General features: G+C 33.5%; 1 long non-coding RNA gene across 5 annotated transcripts in view; it reads left to right on the top strand.

The window, feature by feature from the left end:
• LOC127809681 (uncharacterized) overlaps nucleotides 1–11997 on the top strand; it is a 76071-nt gene that overhangs the window by 30133 nt on the left and 33941 nt on the right. For all 5 annotated transcript variants that reach the window (XR_008025195.1, XR_008025194.1, XR_008025193.1 and 2 more), the window contains 2 exons: nucleotides 182–1059; nucleotides 1668–1779. This is a non-coding gene — a long non-coding RNA (uncharacterized LOC127809681). The remainder of the gene's footprint in view (nucleotides 1–181; nucleotides 1060–1667; nucleotides 1780–11997) is intronic.

The raw sequence follows: 11997 nt of genomic DNA, 5'->3' as shown, positions 1-11997 counted from the left end.
CCCACTATTTTCAAAGGGATTAACATCATAGGGTAAAAGATCCACTATGGCACACTTTGCTAGCACTTTACAAATCGGGGGTCAAAGCACCACTCATCTACCTTATTTTGATGGCACAAATTATAACTATTGGAAAACTGGGATGTAAATTTTTCTTATGCAAGATTCTAGTTTAATGCAGGCCATTCAAAAGGAGATAAAGCTGTCCGATATGGGGAAGATCGAATCTTGGACAACGGAAGAACACAGAGACATGGAGATCAATGCTAAAGCCATGAACACGCTAATTTGTGCGTTGTGCCATGAAGAATTCAACTGCATCTCCATATGTAAGAAAAACCATGGAGATATAGGACAAGCTTAAGGTAACTCATGAAGGTACAAATCAAGTTAAAGAGACCAAAATTAATTTACTGGTGCATGATTATGAATTGTTTTCAATGAAAGAAAATGAGACAATTAAAGACGTGTATACTAGGTTTAATGACATTGTTTCTACTCTAGAGTCTCTAGGAAAAACATATTCAAATGGAGAAAGAGTTAGAAAAATTTTAAGAAGTCTACCTAGGTCATGGGATCCCAAAGTAACCACTATAACTAAAGCTAAAGGCCTAGATAACATTCCTTTTGAAAACTTATTAGGTTCTCTAATGACTCACGAAATTATGTTAAAAAGAAATGATGTAGATGAATCTAAGAAAAACAAAAATGTTTCCTTTAAGGTTGAGTATGAAGACAAGGAATCACAAGATAGTGATGAGGATGGCTTTGCTAGAAAATTTAGCAAATTTATGAAGAAAGGAAATTTAATCAAAGAAGAAATTTTAGAAAAGATAAAGATAAAAAAGAAACAAGTACTTCTAACAAAATTCGATATTTTGAGTGTAAGAAATTAGGTCATATAAAGACCGAGTGTCCTTTGCTCAAAAGAAGGAGAAGAAAGACAAGAAGAAGAAGAAAGTTCTAATGGCTTGGAGTGAAGATGACCTTTCATCAAGTAACGAATCTGGAAGTGATGAAGTTGCAAATCTATGCCTCATGACCAAAATTGAAGATAAGGTAACTTCTACATCTCAACCTATAAGTGCAATTGAAAATTTTACATTTGATGAGTTGCATGATGCATTCAATGACTTGCTGGATGAGTATGAACAAGTAAATCTGAAAAATAATGCTCTTAAGAGTAAAATAAAATCATTAGAAGAAGCAGTAAATTCCTTAAAAGAAGAAAAATAATCATTGTGCAATGAGAAAAAAGGTTTTGAATGAGGTAAATAAAAAGCTTCTTAAGGCAAATAAGAATATGAAAGAGTCTTTGGAAAAACTTGTTGAAGGTAAGAATAAGTTAGAAATGATCTTAGGTGCTTAAAGAACTTTTGGAAACAAACAAAGAATTGGATTTGATCCATTTCATGTAAATGCAAACAAAACAGTGTTTGTGAAAGCCTTATATCAAAAACAAATATTTAGAAATTCATGTCAAAAGCCAAATATAACAAGAAAAAGGATCACTTGTCATTATTGTTGTAAAGATGGTTATTCCATAAACAATTGCTTCATAAGAAACAATCCACTCAAATTCAAACAAATATGGGTTCCAAAGAATGAGCTTTGTGCTAACATTAATGGACTCAAGAAGGGAGTAACTTGAAATGTTCTTTTTATAGGTTGCATTGGCTTCACTTGACTCAAGGAGCAAATGGTTCCTTGATAGTTGGTGCTCAAGGCACATGACGTGAGATCAAGGGCTTCTCAATAATGTCATCCTCAAAGAAGGAGGTAAGGTATTCTATGGTGATAACTCTCAAGGTAAAATTCTTGGTATGGGTTCAATTAGTTTTCCAAATCTAGTTTTAAAAAATGTGTTTTTAGTAGATGGTCTTAAATACAATTTAATTAGTATTAATCAACTTTGTGACATGAATCTTAAAATATGTTTTGATGCTAATTCATGCCAAGTAATTTGTATGAAATCAAATGAAGTAAAATTAAAAGGAAATAGAATAGGAAATGTTTATCTCACATTCTTGGACATACCTTTATCATATCCGGAAAATTGTGTAGTATCCTTTATTTCCCAAAGTTTTTGGTTATGGCATAATAGGCTAGGTCATGCAAGTATGAACATCATTAGCAAATTAAGTAAATATAATCTTGTTAGAGGGTTGCCTAAGATTAAATATGAAAAAGATCAAATTTGTGGTGCATGTATGAAAAGGAAACAAATTAGTGTTTCGTTCAAACCTAAAAATGAAGTGTCAATGTTAAGGCCGTTAGCCCTACTTCACTTAGATTTATTTGGCCCTACGAGGACACTAAGTCTAGGAGGAAAACAATATGTTCTAGTTATTATAAATGATTACTCTAGGTTCACTTGGGTAATTTTCCTCGCTTCCAAAAGTGAAACATTTGAAACATTTTATTAAAGGGTTCAAAAAGACAAAGGCTTTTGCATTTCAAAAATTAGAAGTGATCATGGAGGAGAATTTGAAAATGATTGTTTCAAATCTTATTATGAAGAAAATGGCATTGAACATAACTTCTCTAGTGCTAGAACACCCTAACAAAATGGGATAGTTGAAAGGAAAAATAGGACTTTGCAAGAAATAGCTAAAACCATGTTATGTGATAAGAACCTACCGAAATATTTTTGAGCCGAAGCCGTCAATACCGCATGTTACATTATGAATGGAGTGTTCGTAAGACAATTCTTGAAGAAAACTCCCTATGAGTTGTATAAGGATATAAAACCAAATATTGCATATTTTCATGTCATTGGTAGTACATGTTATATTTTGAATAATGGTAAGGAATCTCTAGGAAAATTTGATGCTCAGAATGATGAAGGGATTTTCTTAGGATATTCAACTCAAAATAAAGCATATAGGGTATTCAATAAAATAACTATTGTAGTTCAAGAATCTATTCAACTTATAGTTGATGATACAATCATTGAAAATTCAAAATCTAAGGAAGATTGTGATAATGAATTAGGGCATAATTTTAAAAAGCTTTCTCTAGAGCAAAATGAATTAGATCCCCAAATTGATGATGATCCAGTTGAAGAAAATATAGTTCATCAAGAGAAAGAACCCTCATTCCCTAGAGAAAGGAGATATGTCAAAGAAGATGAGATTATATGAGATCTAACTAGAGGTGTTAGAACAAGATCATCAATTAGGAATGAATGTCAATATGTAGCGTTTTTATCTCAAATTGAACCTAAAAACATTAAGGAAGCTCTAAAAAATGAAAATTGGATTATTGCTATGCAAGAAAAACTTAATCAATTTGAAAGAAATGAAGTATGAAAATTAGTCTCAAGACCCAAAGATCATCCAACCATAGGCACAGAATGGGTATTTAGAAACAAAATGGATGAAAGTGGGATTGTAACTAAAAACAAGGCTAGACTTGTTGACCAAGGATATAGTCAAGAAGAAGGAATAGACTATGATGAAACATATGTTCGTGTTGCTAGACTAGAAGCCATTAGGATGTTATTAACATTTGCATGCTATGAAAATTTTAAATTATATCAAATGAATGTTAAGAGTGCCTTTTTAAATGGATACATCAATGAAGAAGTGTATGTAGAACAACCCCTTGGTTTTGAAAATACAAAGTATGAAGACCACGTATACAAACTTTCTAAGGCGTTGTATGGTCTTAAACAAGCCCCTAGGGCATGGTATGAAAGACTTAGTAAGTTTCTATTAGAACAAGGTTTCAAAAAAGGACAAATAGATACAACATTGTTCATTAAAACTCAAAATAAAGACATCCTATTAGTTCAAATCTATGTAGACGACATCATATTTGGATCTACAAACAAATCTCTATGTGACTAATTTGCAAACCTAATAAAAGGAGAATTTGAAATGAGCATGATGGGTGAGCTAAAATACTTTCTCAGATTGCAAATAAGGCAAGAAGATGAAGAAATTTATATATCCCAACAAAAGTATATAAAAGACCTCCTCAAGAAATTCAATATTCAAGACTGCAAACCTATGGCCACTCCTATGGAAACTTCATCATCTTTAGACAAAGATGAGATAGGTCAAGGAGTAGACAATAAGTTGTATAGGAGTATGATTGGGTCTCTATTATATTGAACAGCCAGTAGGCCTGACATTATGTTTAGTGTATGTTTATGTTGTATGTTTCAATCTAACACCGAAGAATCTCATCTAAAGGCAGTAAAAAGAATTTTTCGATATTTGAAGGGTTCAACAAATTTAGAATTATTCTATCCAATGACTAAAGAATTTAAACTTGTAGCATATACTAATGCGGATTATGATGGATGCAAAATTGATAGGAAGAGTACTAGTGGGTCATGCCAATTCCTAGGAAGCTCTTTAGTGTCGTGGTCTAGTAGGAAATAAAATACCATTGCACTCTTTTCCACGAAGGTCGAATATGTAGCAGTTGAAAGTTGTTGTGCTCAAGTTTTATTGATGAAGCATTAACTTGAAGATTATGGCGTAAAGCTTCATAACATTCCAATTAAGTGTGACAATACAAGTGCCATTGACTTAACTAAAAATCCGGTATTCCATGCTAGAACTAAGCATATAGAAGTTAAGAATCAATTTATAAGAGACCATGTGCAAAAAGAAGACATAAATTTAGAGTTTATTGACACTAATCACCAAATAGTTGACATATTTACAAAGCCACTTCCCAAAGAAAAGTTTGAGTACTTTAGAAGTGAACTTGACATGATTATATCTTGATATTGTGTTCTTGGGGTGTCAAATACTATTGTTAATGATATGAAAAATATTTTTGCTTATTTCTCAAAAGCCTTTGAAGAAACTATCGACAATCTTTATTGTACTGTCAATAGCTTCTAAGACTGTCGACATATTTATAGAAATTGTCGACATCCTGTGGGCTTAAATTAAAATAGTGAAATTATAAATGTAACTATCGATAGTGTGCCCGGTGACTATCGACAATTTTGATCGAGGGTTTTAAATATTGCACGACCATCCGGTTTCCCCCTCACTTGGAATTTTCCTCTCTCTCGCGCCCGACTTCTTCTACCCTCTCTCCATCTCGACTTAACCCCTTCTCTTTGAATCCTTGCCCTACAACACTTGATTTTGCATTAAATGGCAAGAACCAAGCGTACTCAATCCGTGACTAACGTTCAAACAAGTGAACCATCACATCTTCAACGGTTAGTTCATATCCCTCGCAATCTAGAATGTTTTTCATCTAGGGATGTGCTCTTAGGTTAAGTTCTTACATTCCAATTCCTTGAAGATATTAGGTTTCCATATATTGCTAATCTAGAATCATTTAGCTGGAAATTTTTTTTAACCCTTCATAGAGGTGTTTATGATGATGCAATTAGGGCTCTTTATTGCAATGCTTCAAATGTTTTCAATCGTTATCCCTCATTTACCAAGTTCACTACTAATGTTTGTGGTACCTCCTTTATCATTGACACCAATCTTATTAATAACTTTTTTAGTATTCCTCTTGGTGGTGAAGTCTATGATTCTTCAAACTTTAACTGCGACTTAGCCACCAAAACAGTGTTTGAAAATAACTCCCTTCCTTGTTTCATTAACTATTTTAAGAAACTATCAATGATGGGTTGCCTCTTGCATCTAATTGTTGTCCATCTCATCTCTCCTAGAGGTGGAAATTTTTTTGAAGTCACCAAGGAAGATTGTTGGATCATGTATAAGATCATGACTAGGACAAAAGTTGATCTATGTTCCATAATTGTTAAAGAAATGATAGGAGCCTTCACTACCCAAAAACCGTTGTCTTCCTTATGGTGTGCTCCTTAGTGCCATCATTGATTCCAAAGTTGACAATCTTGGTAATGTTCGACAAGTTAAGCTTCACTCTTCCAAATTTCTCAATGAAACATTCTTGAAAAGAGTTGGCTACACCCAGAATAAGTTTGGTCATTGGATCAAGAAGCGCAAGGCTCGATCTTCTTCTTCTAGTGAGGATAATCCTCATTCATCATCTATTCTCGAATCTCAAGAGCATCTTCCTTCTCTCGCTTCGTTTCACATAGGTGAATCATCACACCCTTTGGATGACGCTGCCATTCACGATCTTGCCTATCTAAAGACTAAAGTTGATGCTCTTAGGAGTGAACTAAGGGAGATTCGAGCCAGACAAGATGAAGCAGCCACCCAATAGGCTTATATGATTCAGCTGATGGAATCCTTTATGTCTCGTCTTCCTCCTCATTCTCTGGAATCATAGATGATATGAAATTAATTCACACATTTTGATATCTAAATGTATTTTTTGTTTTCAACCGTTATATTTTGGTGTTTTGACTCTATGCTCTGATGTTTCTAAATTTCAATGAACATGATCCCTTTTGATGAATGGTTCTTTATGATTATGCTTGCTTGTGGATGATAATTGATAAAATTTCATATCGTTATGGTCTAACCATTTTGTTCCTGCAATGGGTTCTTCCAATGGTTATGCTCTCAACCTTGTGTCCCATTTTTTTTTTTCGATTAAGGGGAAGTTAGCTTTTCACACCATCCTTGTTTCTTTGACACTCCCTTGGTTTTTGCAAAACTTTTAATCCCTTTTGATTTATGACAGAAAAGGGGGAGAAGTTGGTACATGTTGAAAATTGATTTTTGGACTTAAATTTGGTTTTGTCAATATCAAAAATGGGGAGATTGATATTCTAATAATAGTTTTGTTTTTTTGATAATGACAACCCTTAACATCAACGTTGCTTGTATTTTAAATCAATTTTCAAACATCACCTTGCTTTTCAAAGTATATTCGCGATTCAATTAATATAGATAATTAAACTAGATTTTCTCATGACAAGTGGCCTTATATTTTCAATCAAAACAAAGATTGATAAATCAATCAAGTCTTGAAGGCTTAAAATTTCAAAGAAATGTGTGTTTGAAATCACTTAAATAGAAAAACTATTTTGAATTTTCAAACCCCAAACTCTCGACATCTTTCAAAGAACTATCGATAGTCTCTGTATCTAAACTGTCGATAGTATGCCATTGTTTTGTTGATCATTCGACTGAAACTATCGACAATATCATATAAACTATCGACAGCTTGTTTTCTGCAGGGTTCATAACAACTAGTTTTTTAGTGCATTTAATGCGCCCAATTACCACCAACGGTTTGATTCTTGGCATTTCTCGTCTTCAACTATAAATACCAAGTAGGTGGCTCATTTAAGGGGTTCAGACGAATTAATTATTGATCTACTTAGTGCCAAAATCTTTATTGTGCTGAATTTTTGAATTCTCTCAATCTCACTATTAAGGCTTTGAGTGTGTTCTTGTTTTACTTTTATTTCAAGCCTTATTTACTTATTGAAAAAGATTATAACTAAGGGTGCAAGCCCTTAGAAATTTTCATCTTCACTTCATTGTATTACCTATCATTTGTGCTAGAAAACCTACACTTTGTGTAGAAAGATTGTATTGCCTAGCATTTATTGTTAGAGGGCCTATCTTGAAGATAGGAGATCATTTTGTTTTAGTGGATTAATTCAAAATTCTTGGTGAGGAGCCAAGATAGTGGACTAGGCTTAGATTAAGCCGAATCACTATAAATTATTGTGTTCTTTTTGTGGTTGTGCATGTTGTTCCATTTTGTTATAATCATTTCACCAATTTTCACTTGCATTGGACTTCTATTTTAGAAGTTTACAAGTTTCAAATTAAGTTTTTAAAAGCTTCCAATTCACCCCCCACTTGGAAGTTTTCCCTAACACACTATTTCTATCACGTACGTTTGCTGGAAACTAGAGGTGGATTTTCGAGGCAAATCTTGGCTAGATTAGGGTGATTTGAGGCCGTTAAATGGTTGTAATGATGATAGAGACTCAGATTTGACAAGGAATGGCTCGTCTTGGCTCAAAATCGAGTATAAATAGGGCTCAGAGGGTTTGGCCGAAAATGCAAAAATTAAGCTTCAAATTGCTCACGTTTTAGAGTGATTCAGAGGTCTTGGGTAAGGGGCTTTTGATCATTGGTGTATGGGGAAAATTTCTGGAGCATGGTGCAAGTTTGAAGGGATTTCGAAGCTTGGTCGGAAGTTGCAACGGTTGTTGGAGTTGAGGCTTTAAACGACCAATTGAAGCCTTTCGATGGGTTTTTCGGGCAATGGAGGGTACCACTTGGACCGACTTGCAAAGGTCCACAAGGTGGTGTGATCGAGGAAAATTTTGATCACCAACGGTGAAGGGCTCGCTTGAGAAAACAACCAGCACATGCAATGCATGTGCGGGACTTCACGCGCAAGACACGTGGCTAGCGCGTGAGGGCACTTGGGGTTGAGGTATTTTTTGATTTTTTTTAATATTTTTAGAAAAATATTTTATGAATTATGGTGGAAAAAAATTTGGGAAAAACCTTGAGGAGGTATTTATTTTGGAATTTTTTGAGGAGAAATTATGAAAAAAAAAATAGATGTTCTTTTGAATGAATATAATGTCTAGGGATCGTTGGGGCTTGAGGTTTAGTAAAAGTATGATTATTTGAGACTCGACACGAAAATCGAGATTGGGTACAAGAATCGGGTATTCTAAGTACATTCAAGGTGAGAGTTTCTAGTTTAACTTGGTTTATTTTGAGTGATTCGATCCAATACTTGATTTGATTTCATGTAAATGGTTTAACCTCTAAATGGTTGGTTTCATGTGAGAGGTTTGTCCCAAAATATTTCATACATGTGCATTGAATTTCATGCGTTAAAATACATGCATTGGAATGTTGATTTTATATAATGCATGTTATGTGTTGCGGTTTTAACATGTTTATGTGTTGTTCCTGTGAGATGTGAGATGTTAACCTAGGATGTAGCCCTTGAGTGATAACACTAGGGATGCGTGCCAAAGAATAATTCCCACTTGTGGCGGGGGCAGAAAGTGGACACCACTCTGGCGGGTCCACAAGTGGTGGGGCTGAGAATGGAAACCACCCTAGTTTCCTTTGAGCGGTAGCATTATTTCCAAGGTGGATCTTGATTTTGGGGATAGTGCTAATGTGATTCTTTTGTGGCCAATGATGTGTTGAGATCCAAAATGCTTTTGAGTGAGAATGTAATGCCTGACACGATAGTAGGGTGATACCCGGGTTCATGCATTGATGTTGCCCTTCTTAAGCATGATTGTGTTATGCTAATGTGTCAATGTAGTGATGTTAACTTTAGAGAGATTGCTCTTTTTTCGTGATATGAGTTAAGCGTTATATGGGATTTTCTTGAGCTAGGACATGTCGGGATATGTCAATTCTTCATGGTCTTACATATATTCATAAAAATGTTTTGAATTTTCACTTAGATGATTTAGCATCTAATTTGAACTATGTTTTTGGAATATTCAAATGTTTCAAATGAAAACAGCGGCGTCAAGGGAAAGAAGGTCTTCGAGATGTAACTGTTATTTACATGTTAGATCTTTAGTAGGTCTCTTGACTATGTTGAGATATTCAATTGTTATGTATACTATTTTGGTGATGTCATGTTGAACATTGATACAGTTCTTGGTTATAAATAAGGAATTTATGGTTATGTATCATTTGAGATTTCGATTTTGCTTTCCATATTTATGATGACATTATCTGTCTTAACTTATTTATTATTAAGTTTGATATGTTAAGAAGGTAGAACGAGATTGTTAGAAATGGTTTATGATGAGTGTATGTTGAAAAAAAAAAAATATTCCCAAAATCTCGAGTTAACGCGCAGTTGGGAAAAGTGGAGTGTTACAATTGGTATTAGAGCAAACTAGCAAAAACATCGATTGGAGATTTAGGGGTATTATTGAAAATTGAAAATGATCGAGTCATGGATGGTTAGTCTGATGTGACTTACCCTAGCTATCAAGTTAGGTTTGTGAATAGGTGATATGAATCATTAAGGTTCAAGTGTAAGAATGATTTGGTATAAATCGAGGATCATATGGAAAGATCCAAAAATAAAAAACCTAGGATTCGATAAATATTTTATGGATTCTGAAAACTTGATTTTTGATGATAGGGATATTGTAACTGACTAATGAGAAGATTTTTATCACGATCTTTTCTTTTGAAATGACACATTGGAACTTTTTTCGATATCGGAAAGTCTTTCCGATCATGCACATCTGGCCAGGGGTTTATCACCCACAACCAACTGCAGTTGCATCAGGACGTTTATCCCATTTGACAGAGGTAAATGGATTCCATCGGTGAGTATCTGCGTCCATATACCACTGCATAGAAATTACGTAGAGAGCATTTCCACCTCTTACATCGGATGGTTTTGCTCAACGACAAATCTCCGACACCAATGCATAAGACAATTCTATCACATCTAGTCTGAGAATTAGATACACAATTAAAAATTATTAATAGATCATTAATTCTCTGAACCATGTGATCTGCCGTATGTGTCACATTTAACAGATGTTCTACCAACATCCATCCTAATGTCTAATAGTCGCATATCATGTAATATGGCATGTGTTAGTCCACAATTGATTCATCATATTCGCCATTTGATAAATCTAACTACTAGGAATACCTTTAAGCATTCTTGGGCTATAAATCTTTGACACATATTCTTAACAACTTAAGAATATGACCATAAAAAAATTTAGGGACTCATTCATACACAATTGGAGAGCAATAAATGAAGAAATGATCATTTTATTGATTGCAAGAATATTATACATGTATTTCTGTTACATATTAGATGTCATCAAAATCCAACATAAGGCATACATCACTAATGTTGATTACAAGTTTGTATGAATTTATTTATAGGTGTGCATGGATATGAGAGTAATAATATTGGCATGATTAACTTTCTTCTTTGGTATTGTTGGATTTTGGATTAATCATTAATGTTGAATAGTGTCTAATCTTACTTGACTATGTACGGCAACATAATCATATCTATGAGATGTTTGTCATTTGCTTTTATTTCATTTTGAAAATATTACTCGCACACTATGCCATCTGATGTAATACTTTTACATTGATATATTGAATTATATGTCAAATTAATACAAGTGTATAATATATTAAGAGTAATGCTATTTGTATAGGGGGTTTACATATGGGTTGAATGACCATTTTCCCCTCCAACAACCGCCTCGGAAAGGGAATGCAACGACGAGGCGATGGTGAGAAGTGATTGTTGGAAGGGATGGAGAAAGAGCAGAGAGAAGAGAAGAGAAGAGATGAGAGAATATCGCTAAAAGATGCAATATATATAATATATGCAAAATGCCAAAAGATGCAATTTAAAATTTTTAAGTCAACCTAAAATTAAATCTTAAACAATTTATAGATATTTGAAAGATCACCCAAGAGAGGGTGAATTGGGTGTTTTGAATATTTTTTCAATATTAAAAATATTATGCATAAATGCTTTTCATAACATAAAAAGATTGCAGCATTTGAATATAAATTTATAGCATTAAAATAGTTTTCAAGAAGGGATAATCTAAACAGATTTCAACCATTAAATATATATATATATATATGAGAGATAGGATCTCAAGAAGAGAATGACAAAATAGTTGAAATGGTAGCGGTGGCATCTTGCTTTCTTTTCTAAATCTTAATGTATGAGTCTTATGAACAAACATATATATTTTAGGAGAAAAAATTGAAACATGATACTAGAAAATGATTTTTATAAATGTAGTGAAAAAAGAAGCAATTTTGCATGGTGCTAATGAAGTTGAATCAAATGAGAAAACATTTTATGGCAAGAGAAGAAACAAAACCATTAAGAACATAAGAAACAAACCACATGAACACAATATTTTTGAGTGATTTAGCCAACTAGTTTAGTTTACTACCTTATCTCTTCATTAAGAATTTTGAAAAACATCTACTAGAGGATTTTAGTTTTTAGAGATAAACTATAACACATACATAGTTTTTATAGGCTCAACTAAAACCTCCACTTTTTACAGGAGTAACTGTAACATCTATTTTTTACAAGTTTAGTAGTAATCCCAAC

This window comes from Diospyros lotus, chromosome 9 (assembly GCF_014633365.1).
Source record: "Diospyros lotus cultivar Yz01 chromosome 9, ASM1463336v1, whole genome shotgun sequence".
Classification (NCBI taxonomy): domain Eukaryota; kingdom Viridiplantae; phylum Streptophyta; class Magnoliopsida; order Ericales; family Ebenaceae; genus Diospyros; species Diospyros lotus.
Note: the sequence above shows the minus strand (reverse complement) of the source record. Positions and strands in the feature narration are given on the sequence as shown.